This window comes from Lissotriton vulgaris, chromosome 7 (genome assembly GCF_964263255.1).
Source record: "Lissotriton vulgaris chromosome 7, aLisVul1.2, whole genome shotgun sequence".
Classification (NCBI taxonomy): Eukaryota; Metazoa; Chordata; class Amphibia; order Caudata; family Salamandridae; genus Lissotriton; species Lissotriton vulgaris.
Window position 1 is genome coordinate 1,733,895,107 of NC_141695.1, and position 17,322 is coordinate 1,733,912,428.

Consider the following 17,322-nt stretch of genomic DNA (forward strand, 5'->3'; position numbering starts at 1 on the left):
ACACCCAAGATCTCAGAACAGCAAAGTGTAAGATCAAAGAACTGGAGAGGAGATAGCGCACCAGAAGGACACCTCTGACAGCATCATTCAAGATCTCCCTCAACCTCTATCACCGCACACTGGTGGCAACAAAGAAGGCAGCCCTAGCCTCACACATCAAATGCGGAGCTAACAACAGCAAGGAACGTTTCAGCAGCATTAGGGATTTCTCAAAAATGGTTGCCTGCGATCACAACATCACACCCTCACAGAAGCTGTGTGACAACCTCGTCAACTTGTTCAACAAAAAGATCGCAACCATTGGCAGAAGCTTTGAACCCCAGCCTACACCTAGGACTTCCTCAACAGGCACCCCCCCACCACAAATGACACAAACCATGGAGTGACCACCTGGAACCACCTCTCTACCCAGAACACCACCCCCATCATGAATTCCAACCATTCGGGAGTTCCCACAGACCAATTTCAGCACCACAACTTCAACCTTGGACACTAAAGGATTGGCCAGGAACTCACACCCTTCTCAACACATCAATCATCAGTGCAACATTTTCCGACACCTGGAAAAATGCTGAAGTCAGCCCACTACATAAAAACCCTCTACCAAACCCAGTGTACTCAAAAACTCCTGGTCGATCTTCTTGCATCCATAACCAGCCAAGGCCTGGAAAAGACTGTCAACAGCCAAATCACAACACACCTGGAGAATAACCAGCTAATCAACAACGTGCAATCCAGCTTCTGTAGCAATCAAAGCACCAAGACTACGCTGATCCCTCCCTCCAATGCCATCCTAACTTTCCTCGACCAAGGAGAAATAGCAGCTCTGATCCACCTCAACCTATAAGCAGCCTTCAGCAATGTATCACACCACACGCTGATTGATAGACTCTACCACATTGTCATACAAGTGGACGCACTCAGATGCCTCACCTCCTCTCTCAGTGGAAAAACTCAGAGGGTCCGCCTAATAACCTTCACTTCCAAACCCAAGGATATCGTCTGCAGTGTCCCAAGGGCTCATCCTTATTCCCCACACTCTGCAGCACATATATGACACCACTGGCCAACATCGTCAGATCTCAGGGCCTCAACAAAATAACCTACGCAGATCACATCCAACTCAACCTCTTCCTCACCTATGACCCTATCACCAACAGGACCAATTTCCACAGCTGCATGACAAGCATTGCCGACTGCATGAAGAACATCAACCTTAAGCTGAACACAGACAAGACGGGCTACTGATCTTCAGTAACAACAGCATCCCAATGGAGCAACTCCTGGTGGCCCTAAGACCTGGGACCTGCTCCCATACCCACCGACCATACCAGAAACTTCAGGATCATCATAGGTAACAAGCTCACCATGAAATCACAGATCAACACCATCTTCGTTGCCTGCTTCCTCACTCTGTTCATGCTACGTAAGATCTTCAGGTGGCTACCTCTGCACACCAGATGCACTGTGACACAGATCTTCATCACCCTTCCAACTGGACTATGGCAACACTCTCTACATAGGATTCACCACACACATCCTGCAGAGACTTCAAACCATACAGAATGCTGCAGCCATATTCATCCTTGAACTCTGCAGACAAACCCACCACACCCCACCATAGGCAACTCCCCTGGCTTCCCTTACAGAAGAGATACCAAATCAAGCTGTTTATCCATGCACATAATGCCCTACCCTACCAAGGACCCAGCTACATTAACCACTGACTCAATTTCCACCAACTGTCGGGAAGATTCCACTCTTCCTCCCTATCACTTGCCTACACTCCTCGCATCTGCCTAAGCAGAAGTGGAGGATGCTCCTTCTTCTATATCGCAGCGAAGACATGGAATAGCATTCCCACACAGCTCCGAGCCATCACCTCACTTTAAGAGTTCCAAATGACACTCTAAACCCGGCTGTTCAAATGGGCCTCCTGGGACCTGCAACAGCCTAGATACACTATCAGGAGATTAGCAGTTGTTAGAAATGGGATCTCTGGTTGGCTAAGGCTTGCGCCAGAGCCAGGCAGAGACCACCACTCTAATCAGGGCAAGGGAGGTACACGCCAAAGATAACCCCTGCTCACCCCTTGGTAGCATGGCACGAGCAGTCGGGCTTATCCCGGAGGCCATGTGTAAAGCATTTGCGCACGCACACAGCGACAACATCCCAGGCACACCACGAAAGGAACTCCACACAAGGTTATATCAAAAATAGCCTTTGTATTCTCATAACACATTAGAATAGTAAACACATAATATACATGGTGCCACCTGGCACTAGGTCATATTTACAAGGGATTATATACACCTAACAGGGCCCACTGGACCACTGTCAGAACCATCACAGAGTGAACGTAGTAAAAGTAAAACATATCATAAACGTACAACCAGTAACCACTGGTAATCACTGTACTTAGCATCAGCCTGTAACATAAACTACATTAGGTTCAGTATCACATCAGGCGCAAATTACATTCTGCGCCATCCTCACCAGCATAAACACATTATGCGAACCTTCCTATCAGTCTAAACGCATTAGACCCTAACCTCCTAAGCATAACTCACACCAGGGATGTAAATCTCAGTGGAACATAATCTCACTAGCATAAACTATAATATGCAAAACAACCTCAATCACAAACACATTTAGAGGTATCCAACAGGGTGCGTAAATCATACTACATGAATCACATTTCCTAGCACCACATAAATCACATTAGGGCCTGGCACGCTACAAAGCTAATTGTACCCTGGCCACCTGGCCATATCAAAAGGGGCTCAAATGCCCTATGTCCCAAACGGCAGGGCGCGCTGCAAAGGCAGCGGAAGTCAAGGGTGCGCACTCTACGCAGGCCTAAACGTTGCAGCTGGCACTAAGTGCTGCGCAGCTGGGAAAGTACTGGGGCAGAGGAGTGCATTTCACTCCTAACTCAACAACCATGCCCCAAAGAATAACTGGACTAAACGTTGCAGCTGCCCACTACTTGTTGGGTAGCTGTGTATCTCTAAATGAGGCCTGGCACCACTGTGCCCTCCTATGCAAATGTGCGCAAAACATTGCAGCCGCCCTCTGTCTAGTGGGGCAGCTGTGTATCTCAAAATAAGGCCTGGCACCATTGTGCCTTCCTGAAGCTCCTCTCTGGGGCTCTTAAACATAATTGCACCAAAACACTGCAGCTGCCCTCTATCAGGCGGGGCAGCTGTAGATGCAAATAGGGGCCCGGCACTATGTTGCCCTCAGGCCCCCCTTGTAAACAACTTGGCAGATAACGTTGGAGCGGCCCGCAACGGCGGGTCTGCTCATGGAAACCACAAGATACTGGCCATGTGTCCCGCTCAGCCCTCACTCACAGGGGCTTGGATCGGGACGTCTATTTTGCCGCTGGTACTCCCAACAGCTCATGGGAGCCACTCTTCTCTCTGTGCCGGTCTTCCTCTCCGTGCTGCGGGACTGGTAGTACGTCTTTCGCAGCGCCGGGCTTCCCCTCACTACTGGGAGCCCCGTGCTGCCATCTGCGGCCTCTGCCGCTTTTTCTCTTCACCCGGGCCCCCTCCTGGGACCCGGAACTTTTCTGCACATTCAGCGGGGCTCTCACCGCCATGTTCTTGCTCTCTTCCTCGCGTCTCTGGGTGGGCAGGACTTCCTTTGGTGAGGCAGAAGTCCTGCCCCGCTCCAGGCATCGCACTGCCTGACTTCTTTCTCGGCCTCCGACCGCGGCAGTGAGACACGGGGTGGGCTCCCGCCTTAAAAATAAAAGCATATGCATAGACTCCCTCCTAATTTAAGTTAATAAGTGGGGTGGCCACCCGCAGGCACAATCAATCAGCGTGGTGGGCTCCCGCTTGCCAGTCATCAAGTGGGAATCCCTTCAGTGGGGGATTCCCTCTACAAGGTCGGGCAGCGCCGCGCTGCGCAGCCCATGCTCCCCTTCCAAGGGGAAAGTAAAATAAAGCGCTCCCAGGGGCTAGGAGCCACAGCTCCTTTAGGAAAAGTCCAGGAGAGGTTTCAGGGGCTTAGCTGGGCCCAGGAGCCAGCATACAGGGTCCTCCAGCAGGGAGGCAGCCCCCATGGCGGTTCTTCCTGGGTACCCGGCAGCAGCAAACCCCCCCTCTGTCAGGATCAGGAACAGAACAACCTCATGGGGTCACAGCCTCTATATTTATACTACATTTCCCATTGTGTCACAGCACAGGGCTCGGGGATACCAGTCAGAACTGATTTAGGGGAGCTTTGGAGCACTTGTTTTGCTCAGCTCCTCTCTACTTTGTCAGGTGGGGCCACAGGGGGCGGAGCCGGCATTGTGGAGGGAAGGCACAGCCCTATTCACGTCCCAGGTGCAACTCTTCCCTCCCATCTGCATGCAGATCTCTCTATTCACCACTGGGCTGACTCCTCCTGTTTCTGGAGCCACCCACACCTCTCAGCTCCTGTCAATCACAAGCCAGACATGCAATTCACATCAGGCAGACAGGCAAACAGTACACAGAAATGCCAACTTCTAAAAGTGGCATTTCTCCACCAGTCACCATAAATCTGTGCACACCATTGCACAGCATTTATCCTCACGAGTTCATAGATACTAAACTCGCCCATGTACTCCTCTCATACCAGGAATTACCTTGGACACACATATCCCCCATGCATTCCTATGGTAGGGCAGGCCAATCTCACCACATGCACTCAGAGAGCACACGCACTTTATACTGGGCCACAGTGCTAAAGGCCCAGAGACCTAAAATCACTACCACTATATCAGAGCTTAAGGCAAAAAGTTCAGGGGTGAACCTGCCAAAAGGGCCAAGTCCAACAGCAGTGCTATATAAATCTTTGTTGATTGATTGATTGAGTCATCACACTGCATACATTAGAGATGACTGACTCAGTCAGCTTCTGACTCTGCATTGGCACTTGAGCACAGTTACACAAGCACTTATGGTCAGTTACACTGGCCTTAATGCAATAGATATTTACTGACTACTCATAAATAGTCCACAGCTGGCAGCAGAACCAGGTGCCTGCTAGCAAGAGACTGTTGGTTTTGCCTAATCCACCTTCGATAAGCTACATTAAAACCTAATGTTGACTATCATTAATACAGGTGTGCCTTGTTATTCTTCTCCTTGTAGATCCAGTAACAATTGTTAATTGCCCACTGCAAGAGTTGTTTTGAGCCAAAAGAAGTACTTTAGAAGCTACCTAAGTTGTTCGGAAACCACGTTGTTGAGAGGTAAGTGTGAAAGATTTCCAATAAAGGTTTCTTTTTCAGACCACATACAAGGATGGGGAGAAAAGGGCCCGGCTTCCATGTCGACTGTCTAATTCTTACAAGAGGATCAACTCCTGGATGGCCTGAAAGTGGTGTGGGATCTGCTAGACAATAAATTAAAGGATGTCGATCTATTGCAGCAATTTCCATTGATACATTGGATTTAAGTAGTTTGTCACAGCATGGCTGTTGTAAGGTGGAGTATTAAGTGATGATGTTTGCTAGGTCTCACTGTGTACTACAATCATGGTCCCCCAAACATGGTCCTTGAATTCACAATAATAAATCCTTAGCTCAGTCCTGAAAGTGTGGCAAACAGCAGTCAGGCTTTACTAGAGGAACACGTGTTAAGCATTCATAGTATAAACATGGAAGATAAGTCATTAACACAACTCTAAAGAAGTCTGACACCAATTTAAAACAAAAAGCAGAGTTGTATATAATGTTAGACACCAACATGAGCATAACTGAAGAGGTATAACCGAAGTTATGAATTTTGGACAGAAAAAATCAGTGCATTTCAATACAGTCAACTTTTTCCATTGCTGTTCATGATAAATGACACTAGTAACACTTTCAGGTCGAGTTACATGGAACCCACTGAGGGATAAGGTGCTGTGGCTCACAGGACCAAGCCACAACATTCCGTTCAATTTTACCTCTCCCTAGAGACCCAGGTGCAGAGTTGTCCTAATTGTCCTTGGTGCTAAAATGGGAGCTACAGGGGAGCTAGATTTACTGCTGGGATTGTGCTGGGGGGAAATCGATGTAAAAAGTCAACAAGGTACCAGCTGTTGATGTTGACTGTCGAGTTCCTTATTGATGCAGTGTCGAGCAATGGTAGTGGTAGCTGTGCTATCCAGTAACAAGCCTTGGTAGTGGTATGGGCAGCAGAAAGTTATTTTGACACCCGGAGATCAGGTCAGGACTATGTTTCCAGCAATGCAATGGACCATGTACTTTTGGGCGTTCCCACATTGGGCCCGATGACCAGAGATTCTTTGGTTCTGGTACGTAGTTTTTACCTTCGATTGCAGGGGACTAGTGCCACTAATCCATGGGAGTGCTGTAAAAACACGGGTTGACCCAATAAGTCGCTGGGACCTGGGTAGATAAGTGATGCAAACAAAGTGGTCCCAGATACTAAAGTAAATGAAAAATTACTTGAATAAATTAAAAAAGAATATAACAGCATTGTTTTTAATCACAACGTGTATCATAAAAGATATTCATAAAATACATCAATAATTAATCGCAATTGGTGCCCCTAATGAAATGGAAAGGGAAGGGTAGTGGTTGGAGAGTGAAGGAACTAGACAAATAATGAAACAATGGTCACTATGACCTCAATAAAACATAGCTAATAGTTAATTAACACAAACTAAAAATCACAATTCATAAACTGATTTAATAAACTCATGCCTCTAAAAAACAAAATCACAAATGATAAATCGGGAGAGAGGCTGAAGATAGGAAGGAGTGTCGACGTTTCGACCCAAATTGATGCAGGCATACAGTGGAACCTTGCTAGAGGGTCTTCATCAGGACAGGGACGAACAGGGGGGGCAATAGATCTGCATAGAAAATTAATAAATCGGTATTAATAATGGTCATGTTGATCAATATTAATCATAAAATAGTTATAAATGGTCGATGAGGGAACAATTACCGTGGAAACACAATCATTGAAACAAGGGCAATGAGAGGAATATTTACATTTGGAAAACACCAGGTATCAACCGATGGTAGGTTGGACACCACAGAGGGGTGATAACATGACCCCGTCCTAATTGAATAAACAGTACCAAGTGTCAGTACATATGGTATCAATATGAGTTCAAGGATCTCAATATAATTACTGAAAACATAGTCGACTCTTATAGTTGTTACAAAAGTAAATCAAGGTCTCTTAAAAAAGAACTCACTGGAGATGGAATTTCGCAGATGGAGCAGCAATACACCGGTTATTCGATATTGTGCAATATACCTGTCGAATACGTGACCAGATTGGTTATCAACAATTGGTGTTGAATGACAGCAATTACTGGCAGGAGGCGCATTAGAATTTTTACCTTATCAATGGAACATAGTCGTGTAATAGATGGAGAATCCGCCACATGGGTCAGGATCCTGCAAAAGGTAGATTGGCAAAATGGGGTCACCGACTTGTATAGTGAAAGATTTTGTCGAGACAGGCAGCAATACAGCATTAGCATACCTGAAAATCTTAATGGAGCGCGCAGGCCCCGAGGGGTTCCTATGTAGTTGATCTCCCCAGTGGTGGACCAAACCGTGTTCTATAAAGCATTAAAAATGTCAGACTTAATAGTAGTAGCACGAATTTGGCCACAGTTGTGATTGTACTATAGTCAGATAAATAAGGATTATAGCATACCTGACACGTTGAAATCACTGGACTTTTAAAGGGGGTCTGGATTCTATAATGCAGGTAAAAAAGACAGCCTCCGAGAGGGGTCCAACTTCTAGAAGGGTATAGATGTAACTATTTTTAGACATTTACACAGATAATGCCCAATATCTTTTAACTCCATAACAAAGTCATAAAAAGCATACCTTTAAAAACAAATTCTCGGACTGTCGCAAGGGTCTTTCAAGTTCTGGTGACCCCTTTCAAATTTCTGCCCTGGGTACCCTTTGTACCACTTTACTAGGAACTTATAACTAGGTGATTAAAGTCCATGCCTTTTGGTAAAATCAATTTGCCACATCATGTTTTAGGGAGAGAGCCATGGCACTGGGGTCTGGGCAGCAGACATAAGTGCACTTTTACAATCATAACCATTAGCATCTGGAGAAATAAGTGGGGGAAGGGGGTCCCCATACAGAACAGGCACTTTCCCACAATGACAATTTATTTTTTTGTGCCAGTGGCATGGTTTTCTGCTTGGTGTTGCATAAGTGGGTGGTGTACTAGCTGAATAGCTTAGCTTCATATTATTATACGGGCTGTCGCAAAGTCATCCTGTGCCTTGGGCACCCCCATTTATTTGCAGACTGGTACTTGTGGTAACTGACTCTGACTGTCCCTGGGCTCTGCCTAACCAGGGCCAGTGTTATGCTGAAAACACACTTAGACTACGGTGAAAAAACCTACATATACTAAGGTACACTATGGGTTATTTTACCCCTATGATTGGCATGACCTCCTGAATAAGGCCGTAGTGCATATCCTAGGATGCTTGTTTCTGTCAAGGGAGTACCTGGCTTGGCAGTTCAAGCTGGACTGTTCCCATGAGGCACAGGGTCAAGACTGATTTGCATATGGCCATGTCTAAACTGGGGTGGCATGATGAGCAAAAAAATAATGGATTTAACCCAGATCTCTTGACTTGGGGTGAATGTTTTGATTTGTTCTGCATTCTCTCCCTCAATTGTGTGTCTTTTGCTTTCTCACCCTAAGTGCACTGGGCATGACCAGACGTGGGTCCCGGGCTCACTGTGCCACTGGAATCCAGTCCTAGGATACTTGTTTCCGGTCCAGGGAGGACCTGGCTTGGCAGTTTGGGCTGGGCTGTTCCCATGAGGCACAGGGTCAAGACTGATTTGCATACGGCCAGTTCTAAACTGGGGTTGCATGGTGAGCAACAAAAGGATGGATTTAACCCAGATCTGTTAACTGGGGGTGAATGTTTTGATTTGTTCTGCATTTCTTCCATCAATTGTGTGTCTTTTGTGTAATACAAATTAGGGCATGGGGATTGAAACTACCTTTAGTTCTCTAGAATTTATTAGGGCATGGCAGTTTAGAGGCCAGCAGCCTTTTTGCACTTGCATGTGAACACTGTTGAGAACCTGAGGTCAGTTTAACCCCCTCGCTGCTAGGTCTTCCCTCCCCCTTGTGCTAAGCCTTTTTTTTGGCTATTTGGGGTAGTTCGCGCTTAGGCCCCTGTAACTTTTTGACCACATAAGGTATCCAGGCCAAATTTGTGTCCTTTTCTGCCAACATCATGGGCATTCTAAAGGAATCCATGGTTTGTGGATTACCCTGGAGGAGACCCAGAAATTAGCCAAAATACAGCAACATTTCTTTGGGTGGGAAAACTGGGAAAAAAGTGCTGCAAATGAAAGTGTCTGGCTTTTTTCCCCTGCAAATAGTATCAACAAAGGGTTTGTGGGGCTGAAATCAAAATTTCCCCAGCTTTCAAGGACTGACAGACCTTTGTTAGAAAACCAACAGTTTTTACACAGTTTTGGCATTTTACTGGGACATAGCCTATGTTTGGTGATTTCAACCTTCTTCCAGTTAATGGTAGAAATGGGCAATAATGAATCCTGGAAAGATATACTTTTTAGAAAAGTAGACAAAAGTCTGAATTCAGCTAGGGGTCATTTGTGTAGATCCTTCAAGGTTTCTTTATAGAAATTGACAGTTGAAAATAGGAAAAACTGAAAATGAGTTAAAAAAACAGCCATTTGAGACAATGTTTTCACCTGTAACTTCTACTAATTAAGACAGATGTTTGAAAGCAAAATACAGTTACATCCATTGGACCTTTCAGGTTGTGAGGATAAATAGGACATTTAGGTTCACCAAGAACCCAACGAGCCCAGAGCCAATAACTGAGCAGCATCTTGCAATGTTTTTTCATTATGTACCGGGTATTAAGCAATTATTTTGGGAAAATATATATATAGTGAAAAATCGGGATGAAAGACACCTATGCATTTCTGAAATTGGAACAAAATATAAAGTTTAGAAACAGTAGCTATTTGCGCATTTCTGAAAGTTTGAGTACCCATACTAGTATGAGAATTATACAACATTTTTCAAAATGACTTCCATTTTACACATTGTCTTTCATTTGGAAGGCAGAAATGCATCAAAAGTCTATAGGTAATAACAGTTGCTCTACAAGTCCGTATTACTTTAAGTCTCCGGATAAAAATGGTACCTCACTTGTGTGCCCATGACAGGAAACGGCTCAAAACTCAACGTGGACACACTTTATTTTTACAGTGAAAACTGCCCCTTTTTTTTTCAGAAGTGCCTAGCTGTTGATTTTGAACCCTAGCTCTGCCAGCACCTAGGTAAACCTAGCAAAACTATACATTTTTGAAAACTAGATACCAAGGGAAAACCAGGATGGGGTGATTTGTATGGCTCTCACCAGGTTATGTTACCCAGAATCCCTTGTAAACTTCAACTTTGTCCCAAAAAAAAATCACATTTTCCTCATATTTCTGTGGTGGAAAGTTCTGGAATCTGCGTGAATCCCCGAAATTCCACGCATCCAACATTTCCCAAAGTCTACTGAGAAAAATGGTACCTCACTTGTGTGGGTAGGCCTAGTGGCCATGACAGAAAACGGCCCAAAACACAACATGGACACACCACATTTTCACAGTGAAAAAGGACCCTTGTTTTTAAAAGGGCCTAGCTGTAGATTTTGAACCCTAGCTCTGCCGGCACCTAGAGAAACCTAGCAAACCTATACAGTTTTGAAAACTAGACACAAAACGAAATCCAGTTTGGGGTGACTTGTCTGTCTCTCACCAGGATCTGTTACCCAGAATCCCTTGCAAACCTCAAACTTTGTCAAAAATCCCCATATTTTTCTCACATTCCTGTGATGGAAAGTTCTGGAATCTGCGTGGATCCACAAAATCCCACCCACCCCACATTCCTCAAAGTCTTTTGAAACTTAACTCTGCTGGCACCTAGGAAAACCTAGCAAATGTATATATTTTTGAAAACTAGACACCCAGGGGAATCCAGGACTCAAACGCAAGATTCCACAACTTTCCATCACCGAAATGTGAGGAAAAGTTGTTTCTTTTTACAAAGTTTGAGATTTGTAAAGGATTCTGGGTAACATAACTGAGTGATAGCCACACAAGTCACTATATCCTGGATTCCCCTGGGTGTCTAGTTTTAAAAAATGTATAGGTTTGCTAGGATTCCTTGGGAGTCAGCTGTGCTAGGACACAAAATCCACAGGTTGCACATTCCGATAAAAAGTCTGTGCCTAGTTGGCTTTCTGCCACCCTGGGGAGGGAGGAAATCAGGGGATATTGCCCCTATATTCCCCCAAGGGGGGCAGATAGACTGTGGCTATTTTTTGGGGTGGATGGGTGGGAACATTGGAATGCCCATTCTGGGCAGCCCCCTCCCCTACGTATAAAAAAGACAGCATAATCGCTAGTGCCTACTGCGCCTAGTGTGCTCTCTGCTCCCATCTGCCTCTTGGGGAGGCAGAAAGATTGTGTCATCTTTTTTGGGGGGGTGGAGGCATTGGCATACCCATTCTGGACATCCCCCACCCCTGAAATTTGAAAACAATATACCTATGGTGCCTAGTGGGATTCTGTCCCCCATGGGGGGCATTTCAGTGGCTACTACCCCCATCTGCCTCCTGGGGTGGGTGGAAAGACTGTGGCATTTTTTTGGAGGGCTGGGGTCATTGGCCCCCACCCCAAACTTTGAGGGAAAATAAATCTCTGGTGCCTAGCGGCCTTTCTGCACCCCTGGGAGAGGCTGATAAGGGGCTACTGCCCAATCTGCCTCGGGGGGGGGGGGGAGGGGGGGAGGGGGCTGTGCAGAAATACTATAGCATTTTTCTGGGGGGTGGGGGTGTTGGAATGCCAATTCTGGGCATCCCCGACCCCTAAGTATAGAATACATAATCCCTGGTGCCTATAAGCTTTCTGCCCCCCCGGGGATCAGGGGCTACTGCCCCATATGCCTCCTGGGGGGGCAGAAAGACTGTGGCATTTTTTTGGGGGGGGGGAGTGGGGGCATTGGCATGCCTATTCTGGGCATCCCCCGCCCGAGAACTTTAGAGAATAAAAAAATCTATATTGCCTAGTGGGCTTTCTGCCCCCCCGGGGGCAAATAAGGGGCTATTGCCCCATCTGCCTCCGGGGGGGGCAGAAAGACTGTCAAAAAGTTTTTGGGGTGGGGCATTGGCATGCCAATTCTGGGCAGCCCCCACACATATATATCCCAAAAAATCCCTGGGGCCTGGTGGACTTTCTGCTTCTTATGCCTTCTTTGGAGGGGTTGGGTGGTGACATTTGCATGCCCATTCTTGGCAGCCCCCACCCCTGGCCTATGCAAATTGAATTCCTGGCGTCTAGGGTGCTTTCTATCCCACCGGGGGGTGGGGGTGCAGAAAAGCTGTCTGGCAAAATTGTATGGGGGTCCAAAGACCCTTGCCCAAGGGGCCTCTCCCCCTCCCTGGTGGCAAGTGGGTGGATCCCTGCTTGCGGATTGCCCTCATGGGGCATTCCACAAGCAGGGATCCACTAGAGATTCTCCCCTTTCCAACAATACCTCTCCCATGTTTTTCAGTGCTCGGGGAGCTGAGTTAGCCCCACAAGCGCTAAAACTGTGAAACTGAAACAATGTTTTCATTGTAGTGACGACAGTGCGCCATGCGCGCGATTGTCATTGCAATAAAAAACCCTAACCATGTTTTGGGAGGTTGGGGAAGCTATTCCCACCTCCCAAAGCAAAAAAAAGGGAAATCCCTCCACTGTTTACAGCAGAGGGATTTTTTTAACGTGTGCTCTTGATGGAATGGTTCCATAATGAGCACACTTGAACTTGAGCTTATAACGGGAACCATTCCATCATGAGCATGAAAGGGGTTAAAAGCTGCCCCGTGTTGCAGGACTGCTTTTAAAATGTAAATTGTGTCCCAACTCTATGTTGGTGTTTAGGCCACTGAAAGGTTGATAAACTATAATATAATTGCATATTAGGCACCCACAGGGCCTCCCATAGGTATCCCTGGGGTGGAGAATCAGGTACCTATAAACAGGACCCTTATTAAAGAGGTTTTATATGCCTTAGAGATAGAGAAAATGCACATTTCACTTTCCTTATTGTGGTAAAGTGCTTCCCAAAATTGTCTTTTGTGCTACGAGCAATGTAGAGTGGGGATCTATAATATTTGATCATATTCAGAACCCCTAAAAATTAATTCCCCTAGGTGTTCCAGGGAAGGGGGACCCTATAGATCTAGGCAGGGACCTTATAAAAAATGTTTTATAAACCCGGGTTTTGGAGAAATTACCTAGTACATTTTCCCCTTTGTAGATCCTCAGCCACATAGGTTAACATGGCTAGAAGTTATTAATGAATAACTCCCACTAGGAATTACCCAAAAATATAATTCAAGGACTTGGTAGTTTCAAGTTTCAAGTTTATTTATTTATGATCACAGAACTCCAAGGAGGTCCACATAAAACACAAAATCACATACATATAAATTAGAAAAGAATTATAGGTTCAAGATTAAGGACACACAATAAAATATTCCACTCCATTAAGAGATCAGAGAATCTTAAACAATATGCAAGGGGCATAAAACTCTCATTTGACAGAATTTTAACAAACAGCAGCATAATATACAGTGCAAAATATTAAGTTACATTTGTGCCATCAGTGCAAGGATTTTAAAGATCTATCTATCTATCTATCTATCTATCTATCTATCTATCTATCTATCTATCTATCTATCTATCTATCTATCTAGCTATATATATATATATACATATATATATATATATATATATTCACTGAAAAAACCATAGGTTATAGACCATATATAGTTAGGAATTAGCACTTACAAAACCTTGAAAATTCACTGAAAAAACCATGGGTTATAGACCATATATAGTTAGGAATTAGCATTTACAAAACCTTATTTTACTCACACAAAACCATTGAAATTTCATATATAGTTAGTTGCCCTAACTATATATCGCGCACCCGCAATCCACTGCTGATGATGTCACATATTACATCATTCATGACATGGTCAGTGACATCACTGATGACATCACTGATGACATCTCAAATGACATCACTGATGACATCATTCATGTGCTAATACGATGAACCTCTTCAGACTCTAATATAACCTTAGATACACTCAGTGTAAACAGACACTCACAGACTGTCACTCATCCATGGAGTTACTCACACACCTAGTCAGTCATGCAAAGAATCAATCACACCTCCATTTCCTCAACTATACAGTTATACACACCTTACTTATTCAAACATATTCTCACACATATTTACTCTTTTATACAATCACTGATACAAGTTTACAATGATCCATGCAGCCACTCACACATTCACTGGCTCTTATGCACAGTTATTTATATATGTCTACTCTCACATGTACTGTGTTTTACATATGTACTTACTTTGACATGTAGCACTGAGATATCCATTCACTCACCAATACACTCATGCACACAGTCAACCACCCATACAGCTGTTTCCACATGCAGTTTTGAACCCATACATCTAGTGAATCAACTGCTCACACATCTATGCACAGAGTAATACACCTCCCAGCCACCCACACACACACTCAGTCTCCCATACAAATACTTGGGCAACCAATCAATAACCCATATAGTTACTCATATAGCTACTGATCAACACATGCAGCAGTTTACAGAACAACAGATATAATGATGCACAAATTAAGACAGTTTAGTCACTAACCCATGCACTCAGTGAGACACATTTAATCACTCTCTCATACAGTCAGTCATGCACCTACTAAATCCTTCATCCAGACACTTATACATCCACTCATTCTTCAATATGTAAGACATATTTTAACTTTACAGAAACATACAGTCACTGGATGTTGTCATCAGTGATGTCATCAGTGATGTCATTTGAGATGTCATCAGTGATGTCATCAGTGATGTCACTGACCATGTCATGAATGATGTAATATGTGACATCATCAGCAGTGGATTGCGGGTGCGCGATATATAGTTAGGGCAACTAACTATATATGAAATTTCAATGGTTTTGTGTGAGTAAAATAAGGTTTTGTAAATGCTAATTCCTAACTATGTATGGTCTATAACCCATGGTTTTTTCAGTGAATTTTCAAGGTTTTGTAAGTGCTAATTCCTAACTATATATGGTCTATAACCTATGGAAAAATGAGACATACAAAGTAATTTAAAACAGCACACTAAATTACAGCAACACCTAGAAAAATTATAGTCCAGTTACCTACCCTAAATTCTCACTTCAGAAAAAAAGTCAAAAGGCAACATTGCTTCATACTTAATTGGTAATGTTTGCAGAAAGACTAACCTTTTTTTTATTCCAAATAAGCTGTGTAATATCCTGATGTGAAAGGACCATCTTAATATATAATAGATGCAGTTGCAAATGTTCTTCCTGAAATCGATGACTGTGTAGCCAAAACATTTTTAATTAGACTTAACAACTTTTTTTCATCCAGTTTATGTAGTTGAAATTGTAAAATTACATTTCACCCATAAGTTTCCATAAATATTATGGACAGCATTGCAGACTTACATTTCCTCTACTCCTTGTTTTGATCTGCTGCTTGAATTAGCTTATAAACACAAACAGTTTTCGCTCTGTACTACACTTATCCACAAGGCCATATAGAGTAGGAGCCATTAGAACCTCTTGAAATTCCTCAGAACAAATCCCAAGATTCCTTTCCTAAAATTTTGGTTGTAAGAACACCAGGTAACAATTTTGAAGGTGGAAAGGCAATCTTTTTTTGAAAGTTAAAACAGAATCATTGCAGAATGACCAGCCGTTTCCAGATTTGAAATAAGCTGTGTAATGTCCTGAAGAAGTTGAAGGACCGTCATGATATATAATTGCTGTAGTTACAAAAGTCCTTCCTGATATTGACAACTGCGAAGCCACAAACTTATTAATTAAAGTTGTCAATTTAGTTCCATCAGACCTACATCGTTGACATACTGGCCATAACTTTGTATAATTAACGTGGACAGCATTGCAGACTTACATTGGCTACACTCCATGTTTGGATCGGCTGCTTTTACTAGCTTATTGAAGGATACTGATTTACTGTCAGGCAAAGTTAAATATATAAATCTTTCTGAGTCTACACTAGTAGTACTTGATAGCCTACAGTTCTCGCAATCATTCTGCCATTGATAAGAAAGGCCAAACAGATAATCTACATCTACACCTTCATCTTGCAATACATCAAGCATATACATTAAAAACTCCTGACAATCCTGCTGAATATTTTGAGAGAATTGCGTTTGACCTGAACATTTGTCTAACAGATAACGAATTTCAGACACACTTTCTACTCTTGTTCTATCAGCGCTACATTTCTCTAAAACAGAATTCAACAAACAGCATAAACTTTGTTCCAAATTGATCACAATCTGTTCTTTTAAAGTCTCTAGTGAAAAGAGAACATTAACCACTACATTAGCATAGCAGTTGACACCAGAACTATTTTGAAATTGAAAACCAACAACATCTTCAACAGAATTCATTTTCTTTCTGCTTACAATTTTCGGATCATCGACTTTTGGTCTTTTTGCTACAACCTCCCTACTATTGGTGACATTTCTTCGTTTCCGGCCTACCACACGTTTCTCAAACAAAGGATATTGAGGCAAATGTGGCGCATACTCTCTTCTTAACCTATTGTATTCCTTAACACAATCTAGATCCGCACAAATGTTTGTGACATCACACTCAATCAAGTACAAACCCGATAAAGTTCTGACTCGTGATAATGCCACATATGCCATACCCTCCTTGAACACAGAACTGCCAATATTCACTAAAGCAGTGTCTACACTTAAACCTTGCGATTTATGAATTGTCACCGCATATGCCAAGCAAACAGGAAACTGCTTACAGCGAACATATAAGTCTTTTACAAGCAAAAACCTAGCTGTGCAACGACCAATTAGCTGTACTTCCTCAATGCCATCAAATTTAATTTTTAAAAATTCAATTCCATCTCTACTTCTGTATTTCTCAAAATCAACAACATTACCCATTGATCCATTTACCAGACCTCTTTCAACATGTAAATTCCTTTTCAAAATGATACGGCAATTTAAGCACACATTCAGAATCTTTTCAAAACCCGCAGTTTTAGATATAGTCTTCTCTAATGATTCCAATTTAGATTTCAAATTCTCAGACAAAACAATTGTTGCACCCATATGCTCGATTCTGTCAATAGCTTCCAGTTTCACAATCTCTTGGTTTTCTAAATTCAACATTTTGT

At 43.5% G+C, this 17,322-nt stretch overlaps 1 long non-coding RNA gene and 1 pseudogene across 2 annotated transcripts in view; one reads left to right on the forward strand and one right to left on the reverse strand.

Annotated features, from left to right (window-relative positions):
• Window positions 1-17,322, forward strand: part of LOC147706498 (epidermal differentiation-specific protein pseudogene) — a 105,759-nt pseudogene that overhangs the window by 23,306 nt on the left and 65,131 nt on the right. Inside the window, exon 2 of the transcript XR_015297650.1 lies at window positions 5,133-5,233. The product of XR_015297650.1 is annotated as an epidermal differentiation-specific protein pseudogene (transcript). The remainder of the gene's footprint in view (window positions 1-5,132; window positions 5,234-17,322) is intronic.
• Window positions 5,132-17,322, reverse strand: part of LOC147706499 (uncharacterized) — a 39,317-nt gene continuing 27,126 nt past the window's right edge. The window contains exon 2 of the long non-coding RNA XR_015297651.1: window positions 5,132-7,569. This is a non-coding gene — a long non-coding RNA (uncharacterized LOC147706499). The remainder of the gene's footprint in view (window positions 7,570-17,322) is intronic.